Genomic DNA, 8,763 nt, shown 5'->3' with positions numbered 1-8,763 from the left:
CTATGGTTTCTTTGAGGATTTTTATTGTTTCATGCCTTAAATGTAAGTCCTTTATCCATCTTGAATCAATTTTTGTGAGTGGGGAAAGGTGTGGGTCCAGTTTCAGTCTTCATCCAGTTCTCCCAACACCATTTATTGAATAGGGAGTCTTTCCCCCAAGGTAAGTTCTTGTTTGGTTTATCAAAGATTAGGTGGTTGTAAGATGTTAGTTTCATTTCTTGGTTTTCAATTTGATTCCAAGTGTCTATGTCTCTGTTTTTGTGCCAGTACCATGCTGTCTTGAGCACTATGGCTTTGTAGTACAGACTAAAATCTGGTATGCTGATGCCCCCAGCTTTATTTTTGTTACAAAGAACTGCCTTAGCTATATGGGGTTTTTTCCGGTTACATACAAAACGCAGAATCATTTTTTCCAAATCTTGAAAGTACGATGTTGGTATTTTGATAGGAATGGCATTGAATAGGTAGATTGCTTTGGGAAGTATAGACATTTTAACAATGTTGATTCTTCCCATCCATGAGCTTGGTATGTTCTTCCATTTGTTAATATCGTCTGCTATTTCCTTTCTGAGGATTTCATAGTTTTCTTTATAGAGGTCCTTCACCTCCTTCGTTAGATATATTCCTAGGTATTTCATTTTCTTTTAGACTATGGTGAAGGGAGTTGTGTCCTTAATTAGCTTCTCATCTTGACTGTTATTGGTGTGTACAAAGGCTACTGACTTGTGGACATTGATTTTATATCCTGAAACATTACTGTATTTTTTGATGACTTCTAGGAGTCTTGTGGTTGAGTCTTTGCGGTTCTCTAAATATAAGATCATATCATCAGCAAAGAGGGAGAGTTTGACCTCCTCTGCTCCCATTTGGATTCCCTTTATTTCCTTGTCTTGCCTAATTGTATTGGCTAGAACTTCCAGCACTACGTTGAATAGTAAAAGTGACAGAGGACAACCTTGTCTGGTTCCAGTTCTAAGAGGAAAAGCTTTGAGTTTTACTCCATTCAGTAAAATATTGGCTGTGGGTTTGTCATAGATAGCTTCAATCAGTTTTAGAAATGTGCCACCTATGCCTATACTCTTCAGTGTTCTAGTTAGAAAAGGATGCTGGATTTTATCAAATGCTTTTTCTGCATCTATTGAGAGGATCATGTGATCTTTATTTTTGCCTCTGTTAATATGGTGGAAAATGTTTATGGACTTGCGTATGTTAAACCAGCCTTGCATCCCTGGGATGAAGCCTACCTGATCATGATGAATGACTTTTTTGATGATAAGCTGTAATCTATTGGCTAGGATTTTGTTGAGGATTTTTCCATCTATATTCATGAGTGAGATTGGTCTGAAATTCTCCTTTTTTTTTTATTAAATAATAACTGTATACATTGATATGATCATGGGGTATCATACACTCGCTTCATAAACCATTTGACACATTTTTATCACAGTGGTTAACATAGCCTTTCTGGCGTTATCTCAGTTACTGTGCCAAAACATTTACATTCTACCTGTGGTGCATATTACAGGGGTATTTGCGAAACTTGGTAAAGGTAGAAATTCTCCTTTTTGTTTGGGTCTTTTCCTGGTTTTGGTATCAGGGTGATGTTTGCTTCATAGAATGTGTTGGGGAAGATTCCTTCTTCCTCAATTTTTTGGAATAATTTCTGCAGTACAGGAATAAGCTCTTCCTTGAAGGTTTGATAGAATTCTGGAGTGAAGCCATCTGGACCAGGGCATTTTTTGATTGGAAGCTTTTTTATTGTTTCTTTGATTTCAGTGCTTGCAATTGGTCTGTTCAGGAGCTCTATTTCTTCCTGGCTGAGTCTAGGGAGAGGGTGTGATTCCAAATATTGATCCATTTCTTTCACATTGTCAAATTTCTGGGCATAGAGTTTCTGGTAGTATTCAGAGATGATCTCTTGTATCTCTGTGGGATCAGTTGTTATTTCCCCTTTATCATTTCTGATTGAGGTTACTAGAGATTTTACTTTTCTATTCCTGGTTAGTCTGGCCAATGGTTTATCTATTTTATTTATTTTTTCAAAAAAACAACTCCTTGTTTCATTAATTTTCTGAATGATTCTTTTGTTTTCAATTTCATTGATCTCTGATTTGATTTTGGATATTTCTTTTCTTCTACTGAGTTTAGGCTTAGATTGTTCTTCTTTTTCCAATTCCATAAGATCTCTTGTGAGATTGTTGATGTGCTCTCTTTCTGTTTTTCGAATGTAGGCATCTAAAGCGATGAATTTTCCTCTCAAAACTGCTTTTGCAGTATCCCACAGATTTTGGTAGCTTGTGTCTTCATTGTTGTTATGCTCAAGGAAGTTAATGATTTCCTGTTTTATTTCTTCCTGCACCCATCTGTTATTCAACAGAAGATTGTTTAATTTCCATGCCTTTGGGTGGGGTCGAGCATTTTTGTTAGATTTGTGTTCCACCTTTAGTGCCTTATGGTCTGAGAACATACAAGGTAAAATTTCAATTCTTTTGATTCTGTTGATATTTGTTTTGTGTCCCAGGATATGATCAATTTTGGAGAATGTTCCATGGGGTGATGAGAAGAATGTATATTCTTTGTCTTTGGGATGGAGAGTTCTATATGCTTCTATCAAGCACAGTTGTTCTAGGGTCTCATTTAAATCTCTTATATCCTTGTTTAATTTCTGTTTAGAGGATCTGTCCAGCTCTGTAAGAGGTGTGTTAAAGTCCCCTGTTATGATGGTATTATCAGATATCATATTGCTCAGACTGAGTAAGGTCTGTTTCAAGAATCTGGGAGCATTTAAATTGGGTGTATAAATATTTAGAATTGAAATGTCTTCTTGTTGTATTTTTCCCTTGACCAATATAAAGTGACCATCTTTGTCTTTTTTGACTTCAGTTGCTTTAAATCCACGTGTATCTGAAAATAAGATTGCAACTCCTCTTTTCTTCTGAATTCCATTTGCCTGAAAAATTGTCTTCCAACCCTTGAGTCGGAGCTTTAATTTGTCTTTTGAAGCCAGGTGTGTTTCTTGCAGACAGCAAATGGATGGCTTGTGTTTTTTAATCCAGTCAACCAATCTATGTCTCTTCAGTGGGGAATTCAAGCCATTAACATTTATTGAGATAATTGATAAGTGTGGTAGTATTCTATTCCTCTCATTTTGTGAGAGTCCATTGCCTAGTTTTATCTTTTGCATCAGTGTGGAGGTTAGGTTCTGTCCTTTGATTTCTGAGGTCTTATTTTGCTGCTGATCCATTCTGCTGGTCAGTGTGCAGAACAGGTTGAAATATTTCCTGTAGAGCTGGTCTTGTTGTGGTGAATTTCCTCAATGTTTGTATACCCATAAATGATTTGATTTCTCCGTCAATTTTGAAGCTTAGCTTAGCAGGGTACAGAATTCTGGGCTGGAAATTGTTCTTTTTAAGTAGATTAAAGGTAGATGACCATTGTCTTCTTGCTTGGAAAGTTTCACTAGAGAAGTCCGTGGTCACTCTGATGGATTTGTCCCTGTAGGTCAATTGGCGCTTACTCCTGGCAGCTTGCAGAATCTTTTCTTTTGTCTTGACTTTGGACAGGTTCATCGCAATGTGTCTTGGAGAAGCTCGGTTAGAGTTAAGGTGACCTGGGGTCCGGTAGCCCTCTGAAAGCAGTGTGTCAGAATCTTTGTTGATATTTGGGAAATTTTTTTATAATATTCTCTAGTATGGCTTCCATTCCTCTGGGGCATTCTTCTTCCCCTTCTGGAATTCCTATAACTCGTATGTTGGAACGCTTCATAAAGTCCCATAATTCTGACAGTGAACGTTCTGCTTTCTCTCTCTTCTTTTCTCCCTCTTTTACTATCTGAGTTATCTCAAAAACTTTGTCTTCTGCCTCTGAAATTCTTTCTTCTGCATGGTCTAACCTGTTGCTGATACTTTCCATGGCATCTTTAAGTTCCCTAATTGACTGTTTCAGTTCCTTCAGCTCTGCTATATCCTTTTTATATTCTTCATATCGTTCATCTCTTATTTGATTCTGTTTTTGGATTTACTTTTGGTTATTTTCCACTTTATTAGCAGTTCCCAGTCATTGTTTTCAACATGTGTATTCTAAATTCCCTTTCTGTCATTCCTAACATTTCTTTATAGGTGGAATCCTCTGCAGTTGCTACCTCATGGTCCCTTGGTGGGGTTGTTCTGGACTGGTTCTTCATGTTGCCTGGAGGTTTCTGCTGATTCTTCCTCATGAGTGATTTCTTTTATCTGTTTCCTTGCCCTAATTTTCCTTTCACCTCCTCTTGCTCTTTAAGTTCTCGTGCCTGTGGAAGTTGCTGGCGGGTTTAGACGGATTGAACACACTTGCCAGTTTTCCACTGTTTTAGTCCTCCTCTTGGGGTCCAGAAGTCTCTCGCTGACTCCCTGTATCCTCTCAGGGGTGATGATAGGCAGTTCCCACCAGCCAGAGATGCCTGGAGTCCTATCTCCCCAGACTCACGGTGCCCAGATGCAGGGAAGCTGTTACTCGGCTGCCATCTTGCTCTGCCTCCCTATTGTTAAATTTTCAAAGATCTTTTTATTCATTGTGTCTTATGCCAAAACTTGTAGATGTCATTGCGTTAGTCAGGATTCTCCAGAGAAACAGAGCCAACAGTGGTGTGTGTGTTTCTGTGAGTCTGTGTATGTGTGTGTGTGTGTGTGTGTATGTGTGTGTGGAGAGAGAAGGAGAAAGATTTATTTTAAGGAATTGGTTCTCAGAACTGTGGGGGCTTGCAATCAGAAAATTTAGGATGTGTTGGCAGCTTAGAACCTCAGGGAGGAGTGGATGTTGTAGTATTGAGCCCCAAATCTGCAGGGCAGGCCAGGCAGACAGAAAAATCAGGTAGGGTTGGTATGTTGCAATCTTGAAACAGAATTTCTTCTATGGGAAACTTGACTTTGCTCTTAGACCTTCAGCTGGGTGGCTGAGGCTCACCCACACTGGGAAACCTGCTTAAAGTCTACTGTTTGTAAATGGTAATCACATCTAAACAATGCCTTCACAGGAACAGCCACACTAAGGTCTGACCAAACAACTGGGCACTATAGTATACTAAATTGTCACATAAAATTAACCATCACACTCATTATGGAAATTTTAGAAATAAAAGGAAACTAAAAGTGGATATTAAAAAAGCGCATGTAATCAAGCCCCTTCAAATAAACTCTTTTAATGTTTCAATGTATATTCCTGGAATATTCCTCTTATGTTTATAGTTTTTCTTTTTACAAAGTTGAAAATAAATGTATGAAAATAAAGATCTTCATAATATACACAGCTTCTCACTTCATTAAAGTTAATTCCTTTATAACTCATATTTCACAGCTGCAATGTAGCAGATTGAAAGGATTATTGTATTCTTATGCTTTTCATCTTATATGGACATTATATCTTTTCACGCTTATCTTTTGAATATATTACTACACATGCATTTGTTATTTAAAAATATATGTATTCATTTTAAAACTTTTACATGAATTATTTACTTGCTTTCCAGAATATACCAGTTTACATTCTCAATAGCAATATTCTAGACTGCTATTTTCTTTCCTTCCTCTAATATTAGGTGTTAAAAAAAAAATCCAATCTAACCTGGAGATTAAAAAAACCTTTTATTACTGTTTTAATTTGAACTTCTTTGATTTCTCTAATGAAATTGAATAAGTTTAAGTTTATTTATATAAGTAGTTCTTTGAGAATTGTCTAACTTTCACAATTTCTAAGTTGCTTGCTATTTTCTTACAAAAATGTATGCAATATACATGAATATGTGCAAAATTACTTTGTTTATATTATATTTTGCAACTATTTCTCCTAGTTCATTATTTGCCTTTCATTGAATTGATAAAAATACTAAAGTTTTTATCTTTATTTTTTATTACCAAACCCATCCATTTTTTAATAGTTATGTTATGCCTTGGGGGTTGTGCATTCCGACCTTTTCTATTCTAGAATTGAACACCTTATAATGCCATTATAGTTTATTTTCCTTTTTTAAACTCCAGGACTAATTTGATGTGTGGTGTGAGGTAGGGATTTTTTTTTCTTTTAATTTGCACTTTTGTTTGAAATGCAACTTTTCTATCTTTTCTATCTGAAGGAAATAGCATGCAAAAGACTAAAAAGGCTAGAGAGGAGCAACTGAGAAACTTCACATCTCATAGACCCAATGAAGATCACAGTGGTGCTATAGCATCATTTTTCTGTCTAAAAGTTGGATGAAATGTAGCAACAATCACCTGATGCTTCCATATGTATGAATGCGTATGTATGTACATAGGCTTGAAAGAGAGAATGACTGTAGAATGACAGTTAGAATTTTGGGAACCATATTCAACCTGGATCTATGATCTTATTAGCTACAATATTTTCAAAATTTGGGAATATTTCTTCATCAAAAATACCTGCATCTTTAATCAGTGATTGTTCTAGATAAAACAGTACTAGATTACAGTGTTTTAACTGCAGGGATATATGTTTATGTAACAGGACAGAATGTGTCCAGAGATAAGTGACTTCCTCTTGTCCATCGACATATTCTGCCGATGACCAAATCTTGTCATCAGTGACTAAGTTGAGTCTAAAGGTTGCGACACCACTTTGAGCATAGAGCTGTCTGTGGCCCTGTTGTAATTGTCATTGTATTTTTTATACCCCCATAGGAAATGTCTTCCATTTATTTTTTACAAAATGGCAAGTTGTTGGTTAAGCTGTACACAAGAAAGTGCAATAACTGAGAGAAATCTTACCCTATCTATTCTTCCTCTTTTTTTTGGAAGCTCTCATCACACTCATTATTGATTTTTCACCAGAAGATGTGGGGCAAGAAATGGTGACAAAAAATTTCAAGCAAGGCATATTAAGAGTTACAATTTTCGGTGGAGCAAGATGGCAGCCGAGTAACAGCTTCCTTGCATCTGGGCACCGTGAGTCTGGGGATATAGGACTCCAGGCATCTCTGGCTGGTGGGATCTGCCTATCATCACCCCTGAGAGGATACAGGGAGTCAGCGAGAGACTTCTGGACCCCAAGAGGAGGACTAAAACAGTGGAAAACCGGCAAGTGGTCGCGTGTGTTCAATCCGCCTAAACCCGCCCGCAACTGTAAGTTCAGTAGCAGCGAAACTGCAAACCAGAAAGGCCTTACCTGTGAACTGTTTTGGTGTCTTTGGACTTGGCACTCAGCTGAATTGCCTTGGGGAGAGCCTGAGCGGGAGTGCGGAGAACTTTGGCCTTTGTCTAGGGCCCCAGTCTGAGCCGCTGAGCCAGACGGAGCTAATAGAGTTTGGCTCTGGGTCACAGGCAGACATTGTGAGCGATCTGCCCTGGCAAGCTCCGCCCTCAGGGTCGCAGAGCTGGAATTGGGTGGGAGCTGGTAACCCAGCGACCAAGTAGCCTAAGGGCGGGGTCTGAGCCGCCTTGCAGCCCTAACCCTCGGGGGCAGAGGGAGACCAGTTTTGACACACAGAGTAAGTGGATGGCCACTTCAGCAGTGATTCCAGCAACAAGCACTTCCTGAGAAAGCTTCTGCTCAGTAAGTGAACAAGTTCAAAGTGCCTTTTAAGTGGGCTGAAGAGAGATTTAGGGTGTCTACCTGCTGGGGTTCGAGAAACTAGCAGCCTCCAGTCGTATCAGAACTGTGATTAACATCTCATACCCCAGAAGACCACGTGTTGCCCAGACAATATTCAATTCCATATACATACTGCTTTGTTTTTGGTTGCGTGTGTGTTTTTTTTTGTTTGTTTGTTTGGTTTTTTTTTTGGTTTGGTTGTTTTTTTTGTTTATTTTGACGTTCTAGATTGTTGTTTTGTTTTTTAAGTTCAACCTTTTCCATACACATCCTTTTTCTTTCTCAATTTTTCTAGTTTAATTATAATTTCCCATTGCTGCCTATTTCAATAATCAGAACTTCATTTTTGTTAGTGTTTCTACCACTATTATTTGGTTTTTCCAGCCAATTTTATCCCGTAAAGTTTTCTGTTTGCTTGTTTTGATTTGATTTATAGCATTTTTGTCTTTCCTCTCTACTTGGTGGAGGTGGGGTACTGTGTCTGATCAGGTTAGCAAAGAGCTGCTGACCTCAAGGGAACCACCCCACTGGGCACCCCCAGAAGGTGTTTTTTTTTTTAAGGTTGTATGAAAGTACCCTACTGTACACCTATATTGCTCTGTCTCCCTCTTTCTGTGCCTCTCTTCTTTTTGTCAATATTCCTTTCACCCAACCACTCTCCTTTTCTCTATTTTTCTTTTTTTTCATTTTTTTTTTCTTATCACTTGGTCCTCATTTCTTTCATCGCTTTTTTGCTCTTAAACCTTCTCACCCTTCTGGTCCTGTAACCCTTAGTCCACAGGCACAAGAACTTAAAGAGCAAGAGGAATTGAAAGGAAAATTAGGGCAAGTAAACAGATAAAAGAAATCACCCATGAGGAAGAATCAGCAGAAAACTCCAGGCAACATGAAGAAGCAGTCCAGAACTACCCCGCCAAGGGACCATGAGGTAGCTACTGCAGAGGATTCCACCTATACAGAAATGTTAGGAATGACAGGGAATTTAGAATACACATGTTGAAAACAATGAAGGAAATGATGGAAACAATGAAGGAAACTGTTAATAAAGTGGAAAATAACCAAAAGGAAATTCAAAAACAGAATCAAATAAGAGATGAACGATATGAAGAATATAAAAAGGATATAGCAGAGCTGAAGGAAATGAAACAGTCAATCAGGGAACTTAAAGATGCAATGGAAAGTATC

This window comes from Nycticebus coucang, chromosome 4 (genome assembly GCF_027406575.1).
Source record: "Nycticebus coucang isolate mNycCou1 chromosome 4, mNycCou1.pri, whole genome shotgun sequence".
In the NCBI taxonomy this organism is placed as follows: domain Eukaryota; kingdom Metazoa; phylum Chordata; class Mammalia; order Primates; family Lorisidae; genus Nycticebus; species Nycticebus coucang.
This window is presented reverse-complemented; position numbering follows the sequence as displayed.